Here is a 27,797-nt window from a genome sequence, read left to right as displayed (position 1 = left end):
CTGCATGCATTTTGGCTTTACCATGGAAGTGATCCCAGGGAAGGACCCTCAGGATAGCATTATATCCAAGTTCCAAGGTGCACCCTGGCCACAGAACAGAGTGGTGGCAGGACAGGGCTGGGAAGACGAAGTGGTTAATGTCTGAGAAGGGAAGTGCAGGAGCTGTGGTGAGTGGCGTTAGAACCGCCTCGGTGCCTGCCCTGCAAATGCAAACAGCCCTGGCCTGGGCTTCCCGGGGCTGGCCCCGGGTGGGGGCTGGCGGGAAGCCTGCTGGAAGGGAAGCCCCGTCTGAGGGAGCAGCCACGGGACCCTGGAGCAGTGGCTTCCCCCTCTCTGACCTTTAGCTTTGCGCTGATGAATTGGCAGCAACTGTGTGACATCAGGGAGACATTTTCTTCTTTGTGAGCTCAGAGCTTCCATTTAAAAATTCCTTGGTCACAAGACGGAGGCTGCAGAAGCCCAGGCACACTTGTGGCGGCAGCAGGTGACGTGCACTTGCTCCAAATCTTCCAGAAGTCTGCGTAAATCCCAGGGATTCCGGGCGGCCTTGGGGATGGCCATGTAAGGTGCGATCGCTGGCCTCACTTATCCCCGCTGCGCTGCCAGCTCTAAGGAGCCCCGCGGGGAGGAGATCACAGGGGCTGAGCAGACCAGGCAGGCGCCAGGGAGCCACCAGCCTCCTCTGGCACTTTCTTCTGCCTGACCAAGCTCTTCTAGTCCTTACCCCTGCTGAAAACCAGCGTTGGGTTAAAATTCAGGGAGCTCAAGAGTCATCCAAACATGTTTCTTCTTGACTTTTGTGTGTGAGATGGGTGTGTGTTGGGGGGAGCCAGTAAGCGAATGCCTAAACTTGAGAGTGCTAGAGGGAACTATGATTTTATTTTTATTTCTAAAAAATTACTATTATTTTTCAGGGCCAAACCTGTGGCATATGGACGTTCCCAGGCTAGGGGTTGAATCATCACTGCAGCCTACACCACAGCCATAGCAAGGTCAGATGCGAGCAGCTTCTGCGACCTATGCCTCAGCTTGCGGCAACCCCTGATCCTTAACCCACTGAGAGAAGCCAGGGATCGAACCCTCATCCTCATGGATGGATACTAGACAGGTTTGTAATCTTCCAAGCCACAATGGGAACTCTGGAACTATGATTTTAATACAGCGGAGGTGGGAGTTGAAGGGTGCTTAGACATCTCAACACTGCAAGCCAAGCCCCAGTTTTACAGATAAGTAAACAGCAGGCTCAGAGAGGGAAAGTGACTTGCCTAAGGCTTCACAGAACCTTAGTTGCAGAGGCAGGACTAGAATAGATCTTCCTTTCTGGGTCTCAGTTACCTCACAGATAAAATGACACAGTGAGGGATTTCTCTTGTGGCACAGTACATTAAGGATCCAATGTTGTCACTTGCTGTGGTCCGGGTTTGATTCCTAGCCTGGGAACTTCCACATTCTTTGGGGGGGAGGCCCCAAAAAAGTGTCACGGTGGAATTTAATTTAGTGATGTCCAATATTCCCCTCCAGATTTTTTTTTTTTTTTTTTTTTTTTAAGGACCATAGCTGCGGCATATGGAGGTTCCCAGGCTAGGGGTTGAATTGGAGCTACAGCTGCCTGCCTACACCACAGCCACAGCAACATCAGATCCAAGCTTCATCTGTGACCTGCACCACAGCTTGAGTAAACACTAGATCCTTAATCCACTGAGAAAGGCCAGGGATTGAACCCGAATCCTCATGGATTACTAGTTGTGCTTGTAACCTGCTGGACCATGGCAGGAACTCCATCCCTCCAGATCTTAGAATACAAAACCGTAGTTGGCTGACCCTCCCTGGGTCCCTGGGGGACCCTAGTGGAGCTGGTGGAGCAGGGCCCTGACCAAGGAAGGATGCGTGGCTAGGAAGGTTGGGGGCGTGGTAAATGAAGAGATAGATAGATACTCCTGGACTTTGGGAAAGATGATTTCATCACCTCCCACATGAGTCCCTTCCCTGGCCCCTGCCTTTGGAGAGACTAGCATTCATCCCAGAGCCACCATCTTCCCTTTTTCCCTTCCTTCCCAACCCACAGACACACATATTTCTTGATTTCTGCTTAAAAGCTGGACCACTGTCACTCCAGCTTATGTATCTGTAGCATTCCACTATTTTGGCGGGGGAGGGGGAGTGGGGGGGGGTGTCTGAGCGGAAGAGGGAGGGAGAGCAATGCCCGAAGCCTGAAGAAATTCCTGAGGCCAAGGATTGAAGCCCTAGTGACAATGTCAGGTCCCTAACCTGTTGAGCCACTAGGGAGCTCTTCTACTACCTTTCATGGAGGAATCACTCACTGCGTGCAGGGGACTGCATACTTTACATGATCACACTTAACCCTCCTTCCTCCATCCTCTGCCTTAGGTCATCATCCTCATTAAGTAGATGATGAAACCTAGGCTCAGAGATTTACATATTTGCATATTCCAATAGCTAATAAGTGATGACTCCCTAAAGTTACTCAAATCTGACTGGTGACCAAGCTTCCTTTCCCACATGACCTCTCCTGTGTTGCCCTCCTGCATTACATCTTCAGCAGCCCCAAAGCTCTGGCTGTGGCCCATAAATTCACCAGAATATGAGGGGTGCTAAGACCAAGGTCAGGAGTTTCCTGGTGGCTCAGCAGATTAAGGATTTAGTGTTGTCATCACTGTGTTCCATCCCAGGCACTTACTCATGATGTGGGCTTGCCACAAAATAAATAAATAAATAAATAAAGTCTAAGTTCACTGGCTTCATTCCTGTAAGGAACCAATACCTTTGTCCTATTTCAAGACCACAGACTGTTGTACCCTTGAATCTGCCCCCTTATCTCACAATAAATCCTCGGGATTGCAGCTCATCATAGGGAGAAGAACCAGGATCCTTTGCGTCTTTCATGATTACTGGACAACAAAGTCCAAGTGATCAGTTACCATTTTGTTCCTCTGAGCTTCCTTGGGGCGAGAGAGAATGCAAACCCACCATGTTGTCCTCATTGATCAACTACATTACACGGATGAATTTGCAGACATTTCCTAGAGTGGCAGTTTGGGCACCAAACGACCTTCTGGCCTCGCTGAGTTTTGTTCCTTGTGGCATCTCCAATTGGTCATCGGTCACACAAGTCGGGGGGTGGAGGCAGCAGCTGCAAAGGCAATAATACCCTGTTAGGGTCCAGGGATCCTCCAGGAGTGGTGATTCTTCTCCAAGAGATGTTGATGAGGGTCTGAGGTTGAGAGGCTAAGTGGGCGGGATTGGGTGTGAAGCCACATAGGCAAACTCAGGGACAAGCCGTTCTTTGCACATTCTTTGTTCATTCCTTCCAAATACACTTAACTGGGTGGATTAGATCTGGGATTGTTTTGGACCCAGAATTCCAAAGCTAATCATCAAGAAGGTAACATTCTGGAGTTCCCACTGTGGCTCAGCGGGTTAAGAATCCAACTAGTATCCATGAGGATGTTGGTTCCATCCCTGGCCCTGCTCAGTGGGTTAAGGATCTGGCGTTACTGTAAGCTGTGGTGTAGGTCACATATGCAGCTTGGATCTGGCATTGTGGCTGTGGTGTAGGCCAGCCACTGCAGCTCTGATTTGACCCCTAGCCTGGGAACTTCCATATGCTGCGGGTGCGGCCCTATAAAAAAAAAAAAAAAAAGTTAACATTCTAACTGGAGACCAACACATACACAAGCATGATTATACAATGTGAGAGATGCCATCACAGAGCTGTGGTCCCTTAATGGATGGAGGAAGTCGTTCTGCTGTACTGGGGGTGAGGGGCTGGTCTGGAAAGGCCACACTGAGAAAGTGTCCTCTGAGCCCAGTCTTGAGATACAAGGAGAGAACATTCCAGACCTGGAGAAGAGCTGGAACAAAGGTACAAAGGCCAGAGCGAGCACAGCTAGATCAGGGAGCTTGGAGCACCTTCCACAGAGCTCTGGCTTGTCTTTTTACGAAATGAACCTCCTTTGCAGGTGTCAGCCTATGTCATCACAATCATCATAGCTAATGTGTATAGAATTGACTAGAGTTCTCTTCTGGCGCAGTGGGTTAAGGATCCGATGTTGTCACTTCATCGGCCTGGGCATGGCCAAAAAAAAAAAATGGATTTGGGGAAGGGTGTAATGTGGGGGGGCGGTGAGGGGGGGTGTTACAGATTGAGTGTTAATTAGGTTTAGATTTTGGAGAGCTTTAAATGCCATCTAGAAGGTCTGAATATCATTTTATGGTGATATAAAGAAAAAGGCAGGTGAGAGGGTACTCCCCCACCAGGGCACTGTGCTAGCACACACCTCTTCCCACCGTGCAGCGCAGTGAAAGGTTTTGAGCAGATATATTCAGTTTAAGAAGATTAACTTTGTGTTGGATGCAGGATTTTTTTTTTTTTTTTTTGTCTTTTTAGGGCCGCACTGGCGACATATGGAGGTTCCCAGGCTAGGGGTCAAATCAGAGCTGCAGCCTCCGGCCTACACCATAGCTGCAGCAATGCCAGATCCCAGCCGCATCTGCAACCTACATCACAGCTCATGGCAACCCTGGATCCTTAACCCACTGAGCAAGGCCAGGGATCGAACCCACGACTTCATGGATACTAGTTGGGTTCATTAACCGCTAGTATCGATGGGAACTTCTTTATTTTATTTATTTATTTATTTATTTTTGTGGATGCAGGATGAATTGGAAGGGAAAGGGTTTAGCAGTGGAGGGTCCATTGCAAGGGATGATAAAATCTAGGCATGAAGGATGGGGAGTTAGTGCCTGAATTATGGTGATGATGATAATGGAATGGGGACATTTATAAAGATGCTAACACATGAGAACTATATATACATATATATGCATATGTAGGTATATATATGTATATACACACATATATATTTATTTTTTAAATATTTATTTATTTATTTACTGCTATACTGGCGGCAAGTCTAAGTTCTGGGGCCAGGGATTGAACCCGCGCGGCACAGCAGCAACCTGAGCCACAGCAGCGACTATGCCAGATCCTTAACCTGCTGAGCCACCAGGGAACTCCTAGAAACATATTTTTTATGTATAAATTCTGGTTTGTCACTTTTCCAGATTTGATTTTCAAATCAGTGTTAGGTTTTTTGTTTTCCTTTTTTTAAGCTGTGGAGTTCACTGGTATTGCTATAATACATTCTCTTGCAAGTCTTGTCTTTGAGTCCACTTGTTGCCGGTACCTGAATGAGACCCAGATCTATAAAAGCTTGAATCTGAGGGTAAACTTGGCCCCCTACTGACTTGGAGAAGAATCTAAACTTGGCAAAATGCCTCCATCGCTCTTTAAGCAGCAGCCTGAAAAAGTAGCTCTCTACCTACCCCCCACCTAATGAACTATATCTAATAGCCTCTCTTTAGAGAGTCCTTTGAGAAAGAGATGGCGTTTGTTTTTGACCTCATTATCCATTTCAGCCTGTCCTTGATGAAAATAATCGCCCCTTAGGCAGGTACATTCCTCGCATGCCGCTCTCTGCTGGCGGCCGAGGCGTTGTTAACCCCAGTGACCATGGGAAAATGCTGCTGTCGGCTTCCGAGAGTCTAAAGGGAGTTGGCACAAGATAACAAGGGGTGAAGAGGTCAGAGTGGAAGCCCCTTTCATCTTTTCAGGCTGTTTCCAACTCAGACAAAGGATCCTGTCCAGGGGTGCAAGGCCCACGCGGCTTTATTTTACGGTCTGGCCCTGAATGGGGGTTGGGAGGGCTGTGTCGTATCTGGATATTGTTTGGGAGGCGAAGGCCTGGCTCCCGGGAAGTCCTCGACTCCTGGGGGAATGCTAAGTGGAAGGAAGGGCAGGCAGCCCCTGCTTCGGCGGAAGAGACCACCCACCTCCTCAAAGGAGAGTGTGAAGGGCTTGAATGGAAGGAGAAGTCCTGCAGGATTTATCATTCAGACAGTGAGATTAAGGGTGGGAGGCCGTTTAGCCGCTTCCAATCCGGGTGGCTCTAGAATCTGCAGCAGAAGAGGCAAAGAGGGGAGGGTTGGATGGAGAGGTGAGGACAGTTTGGAAACCCCTGCCCCCCCCCCCGGGGGGGAAATCCAGATCAACCCCCTGCTTGCCATTAACCTGCTTTGTGACTTTGAACCAGTCATTTCTCCCTTTTTGCAAAATGAAGCAATTGGAAGCTTACCAGAAATGGCTTCAAGAGGCTACTTTGGAGGAAGGGGAGTTTACGCTGCCCCATCTCCTCCCCAGTACGCATTCTCAGCTTGCTTCATTGACTGTGTTTTTTTAGAAAAGCAACTTAGCCACATTATCAATAACTGAAAGTCAACAACTCTGTATTATCAAAATCCCTGGCCCATTCCCCAAAACCTTCATGCAATAATGATTGTCTTCCAAAAAAAACAAACAACCCCATCAAAAAATGGGCAGAAGATCTAAACAGACAATTCTCCAAAGAAGACATACTGATGGCCAAAAAACACATGAAAAGATGTTCAACATCACTTCATTATTAGAGAAATGCAAATAAAAACAATTATGAGGTACCACCTTACACCAGCCAGAACGGCCATCATCACAATGTTGACAATAAGTGCTGGAGAGGGTGTGGAGAAAAAGGAACCCTATTACACTGTTAGAGGGAATGTAAATTGGTGCAACCACTGTGGAAAAAAGTATGGCGTTTTCCTCAGAAAACTAAAAATAGAACTACCATTTGATCTAGCAATCCCACTCCTGGGCATCTATCCAGAGGAAACCACGACTCGCAAAGACACATGTACTCCGATGTTCACTGCAGCACTATTTGCAACAGCCAAGACATGGAAACAACCTAAATGTCCACTGACAGAGGAGTGGATAAACAAGATGTGGTACATATACACAATAGAATATTACCCAGCCATTAAAAGGAACGAAATAACGGCATTTGTAGCACATGGATGGACCTAGAAATTACCATGCTAAGTGAAGACAGTCAGACAGTGAGACACCAACATGTGGAATCTGACAAAGGGCACAATGAACTTTTTGCAGAACAGATACTGACTCACAGACTTTGAAAAACATGGTTTCCAAAGGAGACAGGTTGGGGGATAGGGGGATGCACTGGGGGGTTGGGATGGAAATGCTATAAAATTGGATTGTGATGATCATTGTACAACTATCAATGTAATAAATTCACTGAGTAATAATAATAAAGAAAACTATGATTGACATTAGGATGGATTTCCCTATGATGGTTTTCTCCCCGCCCCCGCCAGCTGAACCTGCTGCATATAGAAGCCCCCAGGGCCAGGGATTGAATCCTCAACACAGCAGCAACCCAAGTTGCTGCAGTGACAACACCAGATCCTTAACCTGCTCCCCTGGAAGTAGAAACAGCTCCCCTCTGCTTTTCCAATGTTGCTTACACCTTTTTTCAGCTCTCTTCAAATTTCCTAATTCTTTTTTTTAGGGGGGCCGTGCATCCTGGGCATATGGAGGCTCCCAGGCTAGGGGTTGAATCACAGCTGTAGCTGCTGGCCTGTGCCACAGCCACAGCAACTCAGGACCTGAGCCATGTCTGAGACCTATGCCACAGCTGATGGCAATGCCGGATCCTTAACCCACTGAGCGAGGCCAGGGATCAAACCTGCCTCCTCATGGATACTAGTCAGGTTTGTTACTGCTGAGCCACAACAGGCACTCCAAATTTCCCAATTTGGAGTGTCATGTTTTCTGCTGGGGCTGACTGTCAGAGAATATATATCATTAGTGTTTTCCAGATTCCAACACATAATCTATGTGGACTCTAGCTACATGGTATAGTGTAGAGTGTATATGTACCTACAGTAATTCAATTAATCATTCCCTATGTAACTGCTTCCCGTTTTTTCAGTATTAAATACCTACCTCAGTGAGGAGTTCCCTGGTGTCCCAGTGGATTAACGATTTGGCATTGTCACTGCAGTGGCTCAGGTCTCTGCTCTGGTGCAGGTTCAATCCCTGGCCCTGGAAATTCTGCACGTCAGGGGCAGAATCAAAAAAGAAAAAAGGAAAAAATCTCAGTGACCTACTCACCCGACAAGAAACCAAGATTTCTTTTCTTTTTTTTTTGGCTGCCTGCATGGCATGTGGATGTTCCCAGGCCAGAGACTGAACCTGAGCCACAGCAGTGGCAACACCAGATCCTTTAACTACTAGGCCACCAGGGAACTCCTGAGAAACCAAGGTTTCTTTCTTTCTTTCTTTTTTTTTTTGTGGCTGCCCCACTGCATATGGAGTTCTCTAGTCCAGGATCAGATCCAGGCCGCAGTTGCCACCTATGCCACAGCTGCAACAACTTTCTATCCTTAACTGTGGATTGAACCTTTGTCCCAATGCTCCAGAAAGGCCAACTATCCCATTGTTGTGCCACAATAGGAACTCCTCAAGGGTTCTTTTAATTGCAGACACTTCCTTTCCTTTTTGGGTTCAAATTCATGGCAGCAAGTGTGTTTTCAGTTGTAGACCTTGGCTGCCCTCAGGGAACTTACGAAAGTGAGAAACATGATGCTAGAGAGATCAACCTAGGCAAAGTGCAAGGCAACATGGCTGGAAATTCAAAGACAGAGGAGGGGTGGATGCAGGTTGGTTAGTTGGAAAAGGCCTGCTGATGGGCAGGGCCATTTCAGGACACGGCTGTCTGATCATCAGTCTGGTTGACTTATCATAGTCTAGCAGTGGGCCTCATCTGATTTTGTTTGATAAGTATATAAAATCAGAATGCCAGTTTAGCTTACAAAGAGAAAAATGTCTTTCAGGTGGATCTGAATCTTGGCGTCAAGATGTCCAAGCACATTATGTCCTACAGACAGAGAGCCAGGTGTTTGGGGAGCATAGAGTTTTTCCAAAGAATGGTCAGACGACTTGAAAGCTTAAGGGCAGCAGGCTGGATAGCCGAACTCACCCATCTCCACAGTAGGGATGACCTTGACCATGGAGACTTAATATCCCAAGTCTGTTGGCCAAGACCCCCTTCCCTCTAATCTAATAGTGCTCAGATATGCATGGTCAGTTTGAGCCTTAGTAACCCCACCTTTCCCCGCCTTTGACCTTCCCTTTAAGGGATGCTTTACCACCCTAATCTGCACAAGAATCACCTGAGGATCTTGTTAAGTACAGATTTGGATTTAGTAGCCTGGGGTGGGGCCGGAATGTTTGCAGTTTTAACGGGATGCCAAAATGCTTTCAGTCTAGTATAATCTAGTCTTTTGGAGCCCCTTAAAAGAATGTTTTTCTTATCTCTGCTCTAATCCCATTTGTTGGTAATTTATAGTTTAACATAGGATGGGTCATCTTTTGTTTTCGTCCCTAGTTGAGGAGGGGCCACTTGGTGGTAGCTCCTAAAGCAGCAGGAGGGACCTTCACTGGGGGGAAGCAAGGGAACCAAATTTTGGCGGCGTGAACTTTATGGTTTCTGACTTCTCCCCAGAGCCCCGGAGCTGCAGACCGACTGCTCTCCCTTCACTTTCACCTCAAGCTGGAAAACCTAGCTTCCCCTTTTGACAGAGAAGGGAAAACAAAACCTATAATTTTTTTTTTTCTTTTTAGGGCCACACCATAGGCATGTGGAAGTTCCCAGGCTAGGGGTCATATCGGAGCTACAACTGCTGGCAAACGCCACAGTCACAGCAATGCTGGATCCCTGACCCACTGAGTGAGGCCAGGGATCAAACCCTCAACCTCATGGATACTGGTTGAGTTTATTTCCGCTTTGCCAGAACAGGAACTCTAATTTTTTTTTTAAGGAAATGCTTTATAGGCCCTTCCTTCCTTCCTTCCTTTTTTCCCACAAGGAGGCATATGGAAATTCCCAGGCCAGGAGTCAAAATGGAGCCTCAGCTGCTGGCCTACACCTCAGCCACAGCAACATGGGATCTAAGCTGCATTTGTGACCACAGCTCATGGCAATGTCAGATCCTCAACCTACTAAGCAAGGCCAAGGATTGAACCCGCATCCTCATGGATACTAGTCAGGTTCCTAACCCGCTGAGCCACAATGAGAACTCCAAAACTTATGTAAGTTTTTGTGAAATGATTTAGCTTGCACCTTCAAAGCCAGTCCCCTCATAATTTTTAATGAAGAGTTGAAAAGAATAGGATCAGGAAATTAATCACAAGTATATTACTAACAGTGCTTTACATTTAAAAAATACCTGACAATTTTCCAAATCACTTGAATATCCACAATCTGTTTGATAATTTCAACATCCTTGGAAGGTAGAGCAGGCATTATTGTCCCTTTTTTCCTCCATTTTCTAGATAAAACAGCATCAGAGAAGTCAAATGATATATGCAGTTTCAATTAGCTACTAGGTGGTAAAGCTTGGGTTCAAAGATTTTATTTTATTTATTTTATTTTTTAATTGAAATATAATTGACTTATAGTATTATATTAGTTTTGAAACAGAAGAGAAGGGGGCAGGGCACAACTTTTAAAAGAATGACAGAGAGTTCTTGTGGCACAGCGGAAACGAATCCAACTAGGAACCATGAGGTTAAGGGTTCGATCCCTGGCCTTGCTCAGTGGGTGAAGGATTCAGCCTTGCCACGAGCTGTGGTTTAGGTTGCAAACGTGGCACGGATCTGGCGCCTGTATGGCTGTGGTGTAGGCCGGCAGCTGTAGCTCTGATTGGACCCCTAGCCCGGGAACCTCCATATGCCACAAGTGCGGCCCTAAAAAGCAAAAAATAAAAATAAGAGAATGACAGAGCCCTTGAGGATATGACAAAAACTGGTTAGAACCAACTAGGTCCAAGACAGTGGATGATTCAACTTCCCCTGGACCTTGAGCCTCTTCATACGCTCATTGTAACACATTAGCAGCTAATGGACATGCCCACAGGTGCCAGGACAGTTCTGAGGCCAACTATAAAAGGCCAAAAAGTAGGCAGTGGCCCAATTCCTGGAAATTCCTACCCCTTTTCTGAAATAGTTGGAATAATCCTCCCACTGCTAGCCTATGGAAATACCCAGCCCATAAAAACTAACCACCCCAGGAGTTCCCTGGTGGCTCAGCTGGTTAACCATCTGGTATTGTCACTGCTGTGGCGTGGATTTGATCCCATCTACATGCTGCCAGTATGGCCAAAAAAAAAAAATAAAAAAGACAATGAAGACAATGGGGTTGAGTCTGGGATTGGCATGTGCGCACTGAGGTACATGGCCAATGGGACCCGCTGTCCTGTGCTAGAGTTCCTAGCACAGGAGCTCTACCCGATATTCTGTGATAATATACAGGGGAAAAGAATCTAGAAATTGAATGGATGTGTGTATATGTATAACTGAATCACTTTGCCGTATGGCAGAAATGATCAGTCTTGTAAATCAACTATATCTAAATAAAACATCAAAAGATGAAGAAAAAAAAAAGGTAGTGGGGTCGAGTCCCAGTCTGGGTTTTGGCTGGGTTCCAGCCCTATCTGAGTCACTTTTAGGTGTACAACAAAGTGACTCAATATATTTTTCCGTTACAAAATGACCACCGTGATGAGTGACCATCTATCCCCAAAGTGATTCACTTATTGTCTGCATTTCCCTTGCTGGACTTTACATCCCTTGACTTATTTATTTTATAACTGGAAGTTTGTGGCTCTAAGTCTCTCACCTGTTTCCCTCATCCCTCCACCCACCTCACCCCCGCAGCCACCAGTTTGTTCTCTGTATCTGAGTCTGGGTTCAAAGCTTTTAAATATTCCGCAGGCATTCACGTGTACTATCAGCCCCCTGACATGCACACCGCATTTGCCCACAAAATGATTCAAAAGTACCAAGGACCCAGAGCCAGGAGGAGCCTTGGGACTCAGATCCATATTTTCCCTCTTAGCCTGGGCTGCATGTCTTCTTGACTTTTACCTAAAATTCCAGCAGTTGCTGCTTCTCCCTCCATGTTTCCTATGATTTGACCCTGCCCATTTTTTTTGGACACACCCCGGGCTAGGGATCAAACTTGTGCCACAGCAGTGACCCGAGCCGCTGTAGTGACAACACAGGATCTTTAATCCACAGAACCACCAGGGAACTCATGATCCTGCTCATTCCTACTGCCACTGTCCCCACCCAGGCTTTCCTCATCACTCCCTTGAATTTTTACCACAGCATCACTCTAGGTTATTAAAACTAGTATAAACATGGATGGAGCCCTACTATGTGCCAGGCCTTGTGCCAAGTTCTGAGGGTAGGGATGACGGCGTCCTGGCTCCTGCCCTCCAGGACCTTCCTGGAGATACCAAGACCTGGAACTGTCACTGTAACAGGACAGTGGGGAGGTGAGAGACCTGCCTGGGGGCTGGGTGACGGCAGGTTGTTCCTTGCCTTTGGTCTCTGGCCTTCTTGTTCTCTCCCTGACGGGCACTCAGTGTTCTGTGTATGCCCTTGTCAAGATCCTTACCTAATTTCACAGTCCCAAGACTTCAGCTTGGTATTTATCGTTATTATTATTATCTTCTATTGAGGTAGAGTTTGTTTGTTTATTTATTTATTTTTGTCTTTTTAGGGCCACCCCTGTGGCATATGGAGGTTCCCAGGCTAGGGGTCCAAATGGAGCTATTGCTGGCCTACGCCAGAGCCACAGCAATGCCAGAACTGAGCTGCATCTGTGACCTACACCATAGCTCACAGCAATGCCGATCCTTAACCCACTTAGCGAGGCCAGGGATCGAACCTGCCACCTCATGCTTCCTAGCCGGATTTGTTTCTGCTGAGCCATGACAGGAACTTTATTTATTTATTTCCTTTTTTTTTTTTTTTTTTTTGCTGCTCTTTGGCATTAGAAATTAAGTCATAACAACTCTTCCTATGGCCGAACCTGTGGCACATGGAGGTTCCCAGGTTAGGTGTCCAATCAGAGCTGCAGCTGCCAGCCTATTTTACAGCCACAGCAACACTGGACTGAGCCACATCTGCAACCTATGCCACAGCTTGCAACAATGCTGGATCCTTAACCCATGGAGCAAGGCTGGGGATCGAATCCGCAACCTCATGGTTCCTAGCTGGATTTGTTTCTGCTGTGCCACGATGGGAACTCCTCAGCTTGGCATTTATTACACTCCATTATCGGGCCCCTGCACTCTACCGTTCCTCATCGCCACTCTTTGTGCCTCTCACAACTTCCTCCTGATTGGCCCAGGCACTTACAGTTGCAAATTTCTATGATCTAGTCAAAAAATCATCATAATAATAGTCCTATTTATTGCTTGACTGTGGTGTCACTCTACTAACACTTTTTCATGTTATTTCATGAAATCCTTCTAACTCAGGGTGGTATGTAAGCCTTGTCCTCATTTTGAGAGAAACAAGGTTCAGAGAGGCTAAGTAACTGGCTCAAGTCACACAGCCAGAGCATGGCTGAGGAGAACTCAGCCCCTCAGGTCCAACCCCAAGTCATCCCACTCTTGCCCTCTACCCAGCTTAGATGAGTGGAAAATGGGGTATATAGGGGTTAGTAAATTTGTCTCCTCACTCTCTGCTCCCAGACCTGAAATACTCTTCCTCCTTCAGGGATCTCAGCGGCACACTCCCCTCAGGACCCCCGGGGGCTCTCTCTCACCTTGATTTCCCTTCAGCGGCTTGCTCCCTTTACACCGCGTGATCATGGATTACTTAAGCTCCCATTGCCTTGGAATTGTTCTCTCGTGGTTTCGTGGGGGTGCATCAGAGCCTGGCTACAAACTACTCTCAGACTTGAGAGACAGCCAACAGCCATAATAATAACTACCAACGCTGCTGAGAGTGGAGACGTCATTCAGAACACCAGCCGGAGCATCAAGAAGGCCTCGCCATATAATTAGTACGGTGGTAACTCTGGGCTACAGCTTCTCCTCTGAAAGTGCAGGGGCTCCATCTAGATGGTCTTGGTCTTCCTCAAGAAATATTTGTGGTTCTGCGTTTGTTTGTTTGCTTTTAAAAAGGAGTTCCTGTTGTGGCTCAGAGGTAATGAACCTAGCTAGTATCCAAGAGGTTGTGGGTTTGATCCCTGGCCTTGCTCAGTGGGTTCAGGACCCAGCCTTGCTGTGAGCTGCAGTGTAGGCTGCCGACGCAGTGTAAGGTCTGGTGGATCTGGCGTTGCTGTGGCTGTGGTGTAGGCCAGCAGCTGCAGCTCCCACTCAACCCCATAAGCTGCAATTGCAGCCCTAAAGAAAAAAAAGAAAGAAAAAAAAGAAAGAAAAAAAAGAAAGAAAAAAAAGAAAGAAAAAAAAGAAAGAAAAAAAAAGAAAGAAAAAAAAAGAAAGAAAAAAAAGAAATATGTGTTTTCTTTTCTTTTTTTGGCCACCCCATGGCATATGGAGTTCCTGGGCCAGGGATCAGATCTGAGCGGCAGTTGCAACCTATCCCGAAGCTGGGCCAATGCTGGATCCTTAACCCAATGGGCTGGGCCGGGATCGAACCTGTGTCCCAGTGCTACAGAAATGCCACCAATTCTGTTGTGTCACTGGGGAACTCCAAGAAATTTTTGCCATACTCCCCTCATGCACCAGGAGTCCTCAGGAATAAAATAGACAAAACTCCTTGCTTTCATTCTATTAGAAGGAGACAAATAAACAAAGTAAATACTTGAAGTATATATTATGTCAGAGAGTGATAAGTGTTGGGGAGAAATATAAAGCAGGGAAGGGGGAAAGGAAATGCCAAAGAGTGACATTATCTGACTTACACTTTAAAAGACTCCCCAGTTGTTGGAGGAGAATAGACAGTAATAGGATAAGCCAGTGAGTGGGAGACCAATTAGGAGGTAATTGCCGAGATCCAGATGAGGGCGGGTGCTGTGGCTTGGACAAGGAATTGTGGTTAAAAGTGGTCAGATTTGGGATATTTTTTGAAGGTAAAGCCCAGAGCAATTTACTGAAGGATTATATGTGGAGCCAATTTAAGGACGTCTCCAAGGTTGCTGACTTGGAAGAAACACCTGAAAGATGGAGTCCTCATTGGCTAAGCGGAGAAAGACGATGAGAAGGGAGTGGTTTTGTTTTTCCTAGAGATTTTCTTTTTTCTTTTTCTTTTTTCTGTCTTTTTAGGGTCACTCCTGTGGCATATGGAAGTTCCCAGGCTAGGGGTTGAATCAGAGCTGCAGCTGCCGGCCTACACCACAGCCACAGCAACACCAGATCCAAACCGCATCTGCTACCTACACCACAGTTCACGGCAACTCCAGATCCTTAACCCACTGAGCAAGGCCAGGGATCAAACCTGCGTCCTCATGGATACTCGTCAGATTCATTTCCACTGATCCATGACGGGACCTCCAATAATGCATCCTTGAATTGGTTTCCCTTTCGTCTCTCTTTCTCTTACCCTGTCCCTCATTTCTGCTCTCTAGAATTTTGTTCCCTTATAAACTCCCTACCTGCAAACCTTTTATGAAGGTTCTGCTTCTAGGAGAACCTGGGCTAAGACAGTGGCATTTAACACAATGAGACTGAATGAAATCACCAACGGATTAATGAAGACTGGGAACAGATTCAAGGACAAAGCCCTAGGACCCTCCAACATTTGGAGGTGAAGGAGGTAAGGAGGGCCTAGCAAAGGAGATGCTGAGAAAGAATCGAGCAACCCTAGCGTCATGGAAGCCAACGGAAGAAGCTGAGCAGTCCAGTAAGCTGAGGACAAAATCATGACCATTAGGAGGGAACTAGTGACTTTAACAGAGAACAGTTTGGGTGGAGCCAATGGAGTGATTGAAACGGGTTTGTGAGAGAAGCTGGAAGAGAAGGAGGGTCAAGAGAGACTTTTTTTTTGGATAGGAGAAATTATAGCATATTTATATATATTTACATGCTGATGGCAAATGATTCAGCAAAGAGGGAAAACAGATGATGCAGGAGAAAGGAGGGAGCAGGACGGGAGGGAGGAGGGGATGGGATCAGTGGCCTGGGCAGGTGTTTGCCTTAGATAGGCACAAACGTCGGCTTATCCCCAAACTGCAGGCAGGAAAGCAGGGTCTGTGGCAAATGCTCACATCCCACGATTGTGTGAATTGCAAGGTCACGAAGACTTTGAGTCTGGGAGTTCCCTGGTGGTGCAGCAGGTTAAGGATCTGGCATTGTCACTGCTGCAGCTCAGGTCACTGTTATGGCAAGTGTTCCATCCCTGGCCTGGGAACTTCCACATGCTATGGGGCACGGCCAGCATGCGGAAAAAGGGGGTAGGGGAGAAAAAGACTTTGAGTCTTTGCTTTCCACCAACCACCTCCATTTTCAGAGAAGATGTGACTTGTCACAGACATGTCACTGATTAGAAGCCAAGGCTCCTCTGCCCCTCCCCCACCCTACACCTCACCAGCACCTTCGGGCAGAATCCTGACCATACCCTGTCCCTTCCCTGCTGTGCTCTGGGTAGTGGACATTAGCGAACTCCAGGAAGGACATTAGATAGGGGACCAGAGAAATGGGCAAGTTTCAGAATAGGACAAACAAGCCATGGGTGGAGTTAATCTGAAGGTCTATTGATGAGTTCAAGGGATTTCCCTAGATGTATTTTGTTTTCTTCTTTTTAGGGATGCACCTGCAGCGTATGGAAATTCCCAGGCTAGAGGTCGAGTCAGAGCTGCAGCTGCTGGCCTACACCACAGCCACAGCAGCACTGCACCCAAGACAAATCTGCAACCTATGCCATAGCTAGAGACAATGCTGGATCCTTAACCCACTGAGGGAGGTCAGGGATCGAACCTTCATCCTCATGGATACAAGTTGGGTCCTTAATCTACTGAGCCACAGTGGGAACTCCCAAATCTTTTTTTTTTTTTTTTTTTCAATTGTGCCCACAGCATACAGAAGTTCCCAGACCAAGGATCAAACACTTGCCACAACAGTGACCTGAGCCACAACAGTGACAACACTGGATCCTGAACCCACTAGGCCACCAGGGAACTCCAAATTTGTACAGTCTTATAAGAATAAACTCTTTACGTATTTAGCTATGACTTCAGGCCCACTGGCCAGGCTCCTGTAACCCAGTTATCTCAGTCCTGGACTGAGAAGGGGTGTGCAGTATGGGGCAACCGTGTCTGTAATCACTGCAAAGATAGCTCCCTGAGTGTGGATTCAAAAATATAAATTATGAACTGCTCTTAGGCACAAATTATTCCCATGTGAGCTTGCTGAGCGTGATCCACTTATCTCTAGGGCCAATCGCTAGTTAAATCCTGCCCAAGTAGCTGAAAGCCTGTTTGTTTTATGACAAAGAGGGGGAAGGGGCCCTGCTGCAATTCGGGGCCAGGATAGAACCTCAGGCCAATGCTCTATTATGTCTGTTCGGGGAACCCTTCAAGTTGGCTCCGTTTGCGACGCCTCTCTTCACCCTCCCTCCCCAACAGTATCCGAAGAGACACACTGGCCCCAGTTCCAACTTCCATCCCTCGGGTGTGGAGGGCAGGCCAAGGGGACCAGGAGCTGGATGTCACCCAGAGATAACCCAGGGCTGCTTCTCCGAAGAAATGATCGGGAGCTCTTCACTTCTGTTGCCCTTTGCAGCTGTTTCAAAGCACCTGCAGTATCTGTGATTTCATGGAATCCTCCCTGCGACCGACCGGGAGGGAGGGGCAGCAGGTTTTATTATTACCGTGGTGCAGCCCAAGAGACTGCGGCTCCACGAGGAAGCAGGACTCTGTCCGGGTCACACGGTTAATAAGCAGTTGAACTGGGACTCAAGGCCGGTCTCCTGACCATGACTCGGACACCCGGGTAACAGGAAGTCTCAGCAAACCCTCCTGGAGGGGTGGCCTTCCGTCCCAGGACCAGACACTTGCTGTGAGCCCAGCTCTGCCCTCAGTGGCTGTGTGACCTTGGGCAAGTTGTTTGAGGGTCTCTGTGCCTCTTTGCTCCTGTGTAACATGAGCAGAATAATAACGCCAGAGTCCCCATACAGTGTTGTTTTTGTTTTGTTTTAAACTTAGCCTCCTGGATCATCCCAGAAATTGGCCAATGTTACTCTTCGTTATTTATTTTATCTTATTTATTTTAAGGTCCACAGGTGCAGCATATGGAAGTTCTCACGCTAGGGGTCGAATGGGAGCTGTCTCTGCAAGCCTATGGCACAGCCACAGCCACAGCAACGCCAGATCCTTAACCCACTGAGCAAGGTCAAGGATCAAACCCGCATCTTTGGAGTTCCCTTCGTGGCTCAGTGGTTAATGAACCCGATTAGGATCCATGAGGATTGGGGTTCAATCCCTGGCCTCGCTCAACAGGTTAAGAATCTGGTGTTGCTGTGAGCTGTGGTGTAGGTTGCAGATGAGGCTCGGATCTGACATTGCTGTGGCTGTGGTGTAGGCTAGCAGCTGTAAGCTCTGATTAGACCCCTAGTCTCAGAACCTCCACATGCCATGAGTGTGGCCCTAAAAAGCAAAAAAAAACACCTCATTCTCATGGATACTAGTCAGGTTCGTTTCTGCTGAGCCACAACAGGAACTTCCTACTTCGTTTTATTTTTTTCCTTGGCCATGCCTATGGCATGTGCAAATATTCGGGCCAGAGACTGAATTCCCACCAGAGAAACCTGAGCCACAGCAGTGACAATGCCGTCTCCTTAACCCACTGAGACACCAGGGAACTCCCCCATAGAGCGTCCTGAAAGGAGGAAATGAGATGTTACAGCGAGAGCAAAACACACCGTCTGGCTGAGCGCAAGACATGGGGAAGTGTTACAGCCCCCACCCCCCAAAGTCTTTTCCTCTGAGGCACGACCTAAAGGCTGCATTTAAGAATCCTGCACAGGGGTCCCTGCTTACCTTCCTCCTCCCCTGCCCTTCCCTCCCTCCATCTCTTAGTCTCTCTATGATAATGCTTCCTCCCATTTGTCCAGCTCTTTTTAACTTTTCAAAGTGCTTTCTCTCCCAGCACCTCTTGAGATGCTCCTGACAACCCCGTAGATAACAGAACCTGAAATCTTCACTCCCTTCTTACAGATAAGGGGGGACCAAGGTAAGGGAGGCCAACCAGCTGCTCTGAGCCAACGCTTCTGTGAGCCCCGGAGCTGGGACTCTCCCTGATGTAGTTATCACTCCGGTTCCGGGAAATCTTTTGTTGTGTGGGTTTCCTTTTCTGCCTCTGAAAGCGGCAGGAGGAGACCTAATTGAATCTCTGCGAGCTCAGGCTTACCTTTCAGAAGGAAGAGCGTGGAGAGCAAAGTGGTGGAGAGAACCACCCCCAGGCCACCCTGCCTCCCTGCACTTCAAGACCTGGGCTTGGGAGCTGGGAAGGCAGCTCCGGCTAAGGAGCAAATTCCAGCTGACTCACCAGGCGGGTAAGAGTTGAAAAGGTCAAAGGGTGCTGCTCTCGCCTGAGACTCCAGCATCAGCTCTGCCACTTGATATCTGAGGACACCTTGAACGAGCCAAGGTGCGCCCCAGTTTCCTCATCTGTAACAGGAAGACGGGATTTAGATAATGTTTCAGCGGCTCTCGTGAGAACCTGAAAGGGATTTGCTTGAGTACAGCGGCGGTATTTCTTTTCTTTGGCCGCGCCTGTGGCATGCGCAAGTTCCCGGGCCAGGGGTCAAGCTGGCACCACAGCAGCGATCTGAACCATGGCAGTGACAAGGCTGGATCCCCAATGCAATCTGCTGAGCCACCAGGGAACACCTACGATTTTTTTAAAAAACTTTTTTAGGATGAAAGTTTTCAAGCAAATTCAACATCAACAACAACACTATTGTGAATGAAACGCCAAGGATCTATTGCCTCGCTTCAATCACCAGCATTCTGTCTTTCTCTGTCCCCTGGCATCTCTACCTCCATAGCCACCCACTTATGGTTATTTTGTAGAGTTCTTTCTTTCTTTTTTTTTCCAGGTGGAATTAACAAACATGGAAATGCAGCAATCTTACATGGGCAACACTGATAAATGGATCTGCCCCTGTAAGCTATATCTCTATCATGGCATAGAATATTTCCGCTTTCCTGAAAGTTCTCTAGTGTCCATCCTGGGCAAACATCACACATGAGTGTGGCACATGGGGTTGGCAAATGCTCTCTTTTCGGGTCCAGCTAGGTCAGAGTCAGATCTGCTGTCTTAAACTGTTATCCTGCTTCCTGTTTCCGTCCACTCCTGTCAGCCGTGTGTCCCTGGAGGTCATGGGCTTCTGGTGCATGTGATCAGGGCCCACTTCTTAAGTGAGGAAGACTGGCTACACATTCTTAGAAGCTCTCTTTTGTTTTTCTGACATATTTATTCTTCCTTGGGTTTTTTCTTTGTTCGCTTCCATTTTTCACTCCTGAAAGCACTCATAAGTGCCTTCTCACACCTGCTGCTTCTCTCTTTTAGAACATCCTCACTTTTCTGTGTTCAGCCCATCTTCTCTGCTCACTGTCCTTCGTCTTTTCAGTTTGTTTGTACTCTGGACACTTGATACTGAGCCATAACTTCAGGGTCTAGCCCAAGGCATTTGGTCAACAGTGAGAGAGGGAATGAATATGCAAAGGGCCATGTGCTCCAGAAACACCTGAGTCTTGTACCTGTAACACGGTCCACTAAGCAAGCCCAACCTGCCAGACCTGCCACTTCTGGATCACATCTTCCTCTCTGCACTGAGCACAAGGCTATTTGCTATTTATCTGCCCCTTTGGAAGCCCCGGCATTTGAAAGGAAGGAGTCTGATTTCCTGGCAAAATGTGACCCAAAGGATCATCCTCCTCCCTCCCCCCATCATTTAAAAACAAAACAAAACAAAAATCCCAGAGTAAGCTGGGCTATCAGAGATACTTCCTGTTTTCCTCTCTTGAAAGCATCCTGGATAGATGAAACTGAGGGATCAAAGGGACTGTCTGCCTCTGGGGCCTGGGGACTGGCAGAATGGCTTTTAACCCTCTGCTGTCTCCTACTGTGAGTGGCACAGGCAGTTTGTGTCTTCTATTTCCTGGGAAGATATAACATCTTGAGGGCAAGGGTCTCGTTAGTCATTCATTTGTCAAACATTACTATACCCTACCAAATGCCAAGCTTTGCTTGAGCATCTGGGGGTCCAGGGCCGAATACGACACAGTCCCTGGCCTCTTTCATATAACAGCGATAAGACCACCAGTGCTACCATGATTAAGCACTTTCTCCACGTCAGGCACTCACCACGTGGTTTTCATACATTTCCTCACAACAAGGTTGTGGGGTGTTATTATGCTCATTTTACAGATAAGGAAAGCGAGGCTTATGGAGGTTAAATCGCCTGTCTTGGGTACATGACTAGCAGATGTCACACTGGGGTTAGAGTCCAGCGGTCTGACGCTTGAACTCACCCTCTTCGTGGCTGCGCTACGTCTGCCCCTTGGAGAACTTACCGCCCTGTCTGCAACATGGTAGTTACTCATTGCTAGTAATTTCTGCAAATGCAGTTTATTTCTGGGCTCAGTCAGGTGGCTTCTGATACCAGGTTTCTTTGAATCCCACTTCTTGTTAATGTACTATTTTGGGGATGAGTCAGCTTGCAGCCCCCAAGGTCTGGAAATAAGCTTGAGAAACCAAGAGGCCACGTTGGCCCTGGTTGTGGAACAAAGAGCATGTCAGGCTTTTGCTTGCCTCTGCTCCCCCATGTCTGGAACAGATCAGTCCCCTCAGTGTTGTTTTTTAGTGGCGGGAGCATTTCCTCCATATCCTTAAAAGAAACCTGAGGTGATGCTGACAGGTAGCAACCAAGCGAACATATACAGAGCAATTATTCTGGGCTTTTGCTTATACCATCTTTTGCATCCTCGCAACAATTGTTTTGTTTTGTTTCTATTTCTGGGGCGGCTCAGAGTGGTTAGTTAATATATCCAAAATCACACAGCAAGAAAGAGCCAGGATTTGATCCTAGGTTTGACTAACTCCAAAACCTACACTTTAATCATTCTGTCTCCCTGATGCTGAAACTTGGCAGAGGGAGGAAGGAACTCCCTTCCTGTGAGATTCCTGACAAACCATAAGTGGCAGGTGAAGATACCAAGTAACCCTGAGATCAGTTGGTTAGGGATGCCTGGCACAAAAGGATCTTAAGATGCTTCCAACTCTGCAATTCTATCTCTTTAAGACCCAGAACTCCCATGCCAAGCCTACACCATGATCCTCAGAGATTTCAGGGGTGGGGAAGCTGGATTGAACGTGCTGACATACAACAAGCAAAAAAAAGAGCTCAGCATTTTTGCCTCGCCTCAGTGGCTCCGGCCCTTTTCCCCCCCCTTGCTCTCATTTATTTATTACTATGCTATTCCCTGGCCCTGCTGCTGTGTCAATACTGATAAAAGCAAATCGCCCCACAAAACAGGTGCAGCTGGAGCTGCCCCTTGGACAGCTGCCAGGGAATGTGATCGCTCAGCTGGGGTGACCTGCCCCTACCCAACCCCCTTCTCGGGTTCCAGCCCAGGGCATGTGTCCTTGGGCAGTTAATGTCGGTCTGCGGTCTGAGCGTTCAGAGCCTGGCATCTCAGCTGGCATCGTGGACTGAAGCTGGCGGGTGTTTTGCGGGTGGGGTGGGTGTGTGCAGGGCAGAGGGAACCTCCTAGAGTTATCTACCGATTTGTTTCCTCTTTCGGTTTCTTCCAACAAATTCATATGGTAATACTATGTCACCCAGTCCCTCCTGCTACTATTTGAAAATGTCTCCTAAGAATATCACTGCCTGATTTTTCCAGGTAAGAAATATTTTTTCCAGACCTACCCATTTCCAAATTCACACATACACTTGCAATTTCATGGCCCCAAAGACATTTTCTGAGTAACCTCCCAGGGTTTAGCTGAGAGTTCACCTAAATAAACATTTTGCAAGCCAACCCTGTTATCCAGAATACATTTTGGTGCTACCAAGCCATGTGACTTTGACTCCTTTGAAAAAGATTATATTTCATTCCCCCTCCCCCATTCCTGTGTTTTGTCCGTAAGCATCCTTTTCCCCACTTCCCTAGGGCACCCGCCTTTCCGGAAATGCCCGAGCCCAGCGGGCAGCCTCCACATCCCAGGGAGGTAGAACTGGGGCAAAAAGGCTGTGGCAGCACAGCCGGGCCTGGGGCTGGCGTTGGGGCCAGAGCCGGAGCCTTAGCCGCCAGGCGGCCCGGCTGCCGCAGAGACGCGCATTTCGGGGAGGGGAGGAGGGTGCTATGCAAATGAGGCTGCGGCGTGCGCCCCGCCCCCTTACCCAGGGGCCCTCGGGTTGCCAAAACAGACCATTCCCCAGAACAGTCGCCTAGAAACGGGCGCTGTCATAGCAGCCTCTCTAGCGGCGAGCCAGCGGCGCTGCCAGGAGGAGCTGGGTCAGGGTGTTCAGACCTCCTCAGCATCCCCTCTCCGCTGAGTCTCTACCTCAGGGAAGGGAGTGGTGCCTTGGGCCTCTCCTTGGAGCAGGGGAGGGCACTAATTGGATTGGAACACTGCAGAAACACATCAGCTGCTTCTCCCTGGGGGAAAGGAGTGGGGGTTGGGGGGAGGCTGCAGACAGTCTTTGTGATGTCGGCTCTCAGCCTCACCCTCCCGGCCGCCACGCCCTGACCTGGTCCTCACCAGCCTCTGCCCACCCTAGGACACAATAGCAAGCTCTTCGTGGCGTGGAGGGTTAGACATCCATCAAATAATGGCCAAAATGAAATCCAGCCGTGATAGGAGTTTCTGTGTGGAGCAGAGGTTAAGGACCTGGCATGATCACTGCAGCGACTGGGACGTGGCTTTGGCGTGGGTTTGATCCCTGGCCTGGGAACTTCTGCATGCTGGGGAGTCGGCAAAAAAAGACAAGACAAGAAATCCAGCCATGATAAGGAGGGGTACACGATGCAATTGGAATTCAACATTTGGGATCTGACCTGCTTTGGACGGGTCTGGGAGAATGCAGGTTTATTGCTGCTCCCAAGCCTGTACCTTAGCGACTTTGTTCCTCAATGTGCCCCTTCTCAGCAGCCTTCCCTCATCTGGCCCAGCCTATGCTGACCTGGCTGTCCTGAACCCTGGGAGCAGTGACTTCTTCCTGCCATTTCCTTTCCATTTGGCACCAAGAGAGCTCCTTGTCATTTAAGTCTGCTTCTTGCCTCTTATCAATTAAACTACAGAATAAGCTTCTAAGATGCAGAACCCATGTAATTCTGTGATGCCACACCTTGACCATGCAGAACAAGACATATTTTAACAGATCCCTTTGAATTTAAGTGCCAGCGAGCTTTATCATCCTGGGAGGCCTCTAAGGTTGCCTTTGCAGTAACCATTTAAGATTGCCTTTAGAGAATACTAACACCTCACAAAACTCTGGGATTACAGAGGGGAGGCGATCCAGTGACAGTGAGCCAAGAGGTGGGCTGTAAAGTGGTGACTCCTTAGGACACAGCCTTCCACACGGTCCAGACGCTGTAAGCCATGATCAGAGGTGCTGTGTGAGCACATGTCTCTGTGGAGATGGGAGGACAGTTCTGTGTCTCTCTTCTGGGCAAGGGAGTCTTCTCCCTTCAAAATCCACAAGAGGCCTTATGGACTCAAGAATCAAATCTTCAGGAGTTCCCATCATGGCTCAGCAGTTAATGAACCTGACCAGGATCCACGAGGATGCAGGTTCGATCCCTGGCCTTGCTCAGTGGGTTAAGGATCTGGTATTGCCGTGAGCTGTGGTATACGTAGGTCGCAGATGTGGCTCAGATCTTGCATTGCTGTGGTTGTGGTGTAGACCAGCTGCTACAGCTCCGATTTGACCTCTAGTCTGGGAACCTCCATATGCTGAGGGTGTGGCCCTAAAAAGACAAAAAAAAAAAAAAAAAAAAAAAAATCCCACTTCTCAAAGTAAAGGCCAGAAAGGTGCTTTCTTAGACTCCCTTGCAGCTAAGATATAGGCATGTGACCTATGTTCCACCAATCAGATGCAACAACCTGAGACTTTGATTTGGACAAGAGAAACTGAGGAAGAAGGCATCCTAGAGAAGAGGGCCGGGGAGGTACCTGGCCGTTAGAGCAACACAGGAGATGTTTGGAGATCCAGGTTTCACTATTGTTGAAGGGAGTGAGGTGAGGCAAGTTGTAGAATTTGTACTGATTGATAGCTGCCATGGTGACTTTGCTGGAAAAGTACCTTTGGTCTGGGTGTCAGCTTTCAATACAACACTTTTGTAACAATCATCCCTTCTGGGTTCTGTGAGCCTCTTTTTTTTTTTTTTTTTTTGTCTTTAGGGCTGCAACTGCAGCATATGGAGGTTCCCAGGCTAAGGGTCAAATCAGAGCTGTAGCTGCCAGCCTATGAGCCACAGCAACGCAGGATCCGAGCTGTGTCTATGACCTATACCAGAACTCATGGAAACACTGGATCCTTAACCCACTGAGCAAGGCCAGGGATTGAACCTGCATCCTCAAGTATTCTAGTAGGGTTCATCTGAGCCACAATGTAAACTCCCTCTTCTTGTTTTCTTTATGGCCTCCCCTGCAGCATATGGAAGTTCCCAGGCCAGGTATTGAATTGGCGATGCCAGATCCTTTAACCTACTGAGCCACAGCGAGAACTCCTTAATATTTTAAAATAAGTTCCTTTTCTGTTAAAGTGGATTCCGTTGTTTGCAACTAAGAACTCTGATACAGATGAATGGACAGATAGATGAGTAGGTGGGTGGAATGGTGGGCAGATACCAAGATATTGGAGATGGGACTAAAGGCTATTTTGTTTTTCTGGTTCTCTTATTTTCTTCCTCTTTTTTTTTTTTTTTTTTTTTTTTTTTTTTAACAATGAAAGAATGCTGCTTGTATCATCATAAAAGAGCTGTCAGAGACCCAGACCTAGAAGATCTCAAAGTCCAGCAGCAGATCAGCACAGGGAAGATAGAAGCCAACTCTGAACAGCAGGGCTTCCAAGCCAGTATGAGCTACGGAGAGGCCATGACTCTGAACTCAGATCCCGCTGTCTCAGCTAGCCTGCCCTGCCCACCAGCAGAAAGCCTGCCTTCTCTTTCCTTCCCCTGAACCCCACACCCAAGGCTGTGCCCACCACTCCAGGCATGTACTTGGCTCATCCTGCCTTGTGATATTGTTCCTATTGTTACCCAACAATCCTACTTCATCTTGAGCAGGGATGACACGCACCTTCATGACTCATCCCATAGTGCTCTGCCCTCTCTCAGCTCTGGACTTCCAGCGGCGCTGTCTGTCCCTTGGCTGTCGAGCACCAAACCTTGCTCTGCAGCTATTTTTCACATGGGCTGGTCCCATCACCCAGCGTAGACTCAGCTCCATGGAGGCTGAGATTGCAATTTATGCGATTTTGCAATCACCATTCCTAGCAGCTTTGCAGGATGTTGGATTTTTATGATATGACTATAGAAGATGAGAATCATGTGGTCTTCTTTTCACTTTGATGACATCTCCGTGGTAAAATAATAAGCGTTTTGGGGGGAGGGGGGACTGCACCTGCAGTGTGCAGAAGAATCAAACCCATACTGCAGCAGCAATCCGAGACACAGCACTGACAATGCCAGATCCTTAACCCTCTGCGCCACCAGGGAACTCCAGAATTATAAGATTTTTCGGGCAGACTCCTTTTTCCTTCCTTCCTCCCTCCATCCTTTCTTCCTTCCTTCATTTACCCATTGATTCAGCACTTAATAAATATGCATTATGTGTCAGGCACTGTGCCAAATACTAGAAATAAAAAGCCACGAAATCCTCTTAAGGTGTTCATAGTTTAACAGGAAGAAACAGATAGATAGGCAAACAAATGGGAAAAAAGTGGTAAAAGAGCTCTGATAGGCAAGTGGGGAAGAGCGTGGCTGGTTTAGGGGGTAGAACAGTCACTTCCACAGGAATCATATCAAGTGCTTATTCTAGGACAGCTCTGTCCTCAGTACTTAACGTGTTCATTCCTTTAGTTCTCGCAATAGCAGCAAGGCAAGTGCTATCATTCCCCCTAATTTACGCTGACAAAACTAAAGCCCAGATGGGGTTAATGTCTCACGGGATTTCACCCTGTGAGCTGCAGGGCTGGGATGGGCACCCGGGCCTCTCTGCTCTAATGTCAGCGAGGGCAACTCTCACGTGGTACTGCCCAGAGCGGATCCTGGAAAGGTGAGCAAGTGATCAGCAGTGTGCAGGGGAGGCCTCCACAGGCCGGGGCATGGAGTGGCTCGTGCCACTTCTGCTCCTCTGTTCAGCTGGGACATGGGTGCAGAGGAGCGCAGTGTGGTGCGGGGGCAGTCACTCAGTGACGGATGAGAACCCACCTCCCCAACCTTGGATTTCAGTGGTTCCCTCTGTTTCCTACTGGGTCACAGACCTAACAGAACTGTGAGGTTGGTGGAATGGGTTTCTTTCGTCAGCAGGGTTGGGGTAGACCCTTGGCTTTGGAGTCAGGGGTCCTGAGATCTTGTCCCAGTCCTGCTGCTGACTGGCTGCGTGACCTTGGGCAAGTCACTTGATGTCTCTGAATCTCACTTTTCTTGACTGTTGATTGAGGAGAATAACTTCAGTGTGGACATAAGATTAAATAAGATAATGCATGTAGATCAGCTTAGAACAATGCCTGGCACGAAACAAGCTGGCCTGAAATAGCATCCATGTAAGCCTCAATCCCTTTTCTACTAGTTCAAAACCTAAACGCTCTGAGAGGAAAACACATCTGGCAGTGAAACTTGTCCTGAACAAGTGCAAAACCATTTAAGTCTTTCTTTAGCGGCTCCTAGTGTGATGATCTGTGATCCATATACTTTACTGCAAAAATGTCAAGGTTTTTGCATATAGGATGCTGCCGTATCCTGCTAGAGGCATAACAAAATGTACAGGTGATGTGTTGTTTCCTAAAATTAAAAAAAAACAACAAAAAAACGAGTTTCCGCTATAGCACAGCGGAAATGAATCCTACCAGTATCCATGAGGATGTATCTTTGATCCTTGACCTC

The 27,797-nt window shown here is 47.7% G+C and overlaps 1 long non-coding RNA gene across 6 annotated transcripts; it reads right to left on the bottom strand.

Annotated features, from left to right (window-relative positions):
- On the bottom strand, positions 2,744–19,443 carry LOC102163428. 6 transcript variants are annotated; one of them, XR_002345693.1, is made up of 5 exons: positions 19,225–19,443; positions 10,150–10,251; positions 7,865–7,972; positions 5,854–5,976; positions 2,744–3,151 (listed from the first exon to the last, which is right to left on the bottom strand). It is a non-coding gene; the product is annotated as an uncharacterized LOC102163428 (long non-coding RNA). The 6 variants fall into 6 exon arrangements; XR_001297837.2 differs by lacking the exon at positions 7,865–7,972; XR_001297838.2 differs by lacking the exon at positions 10,150–10,251.

Source organism: Sus scrofa, chromosome 7 (genome assembly GCF_000003025.6).
Source record: "Sus scrofa isolate TJ Tabasco breed Duroc chromosome 7, Sscrofa11.1, whole genome shotgun sequence".
Classification (NCBI taxonomy): domain Eukaryota; kingdom Metazoa; phylum Chordata; class Mammalia; order Artiodactyla; family Suidae; genus Sus; species Sus scrofa.
The sequence above is the reverse complement of the archived record's forward strand: the minus strand, read 5'-3'. Positions and strand labels throughout refer to the sequence as shown.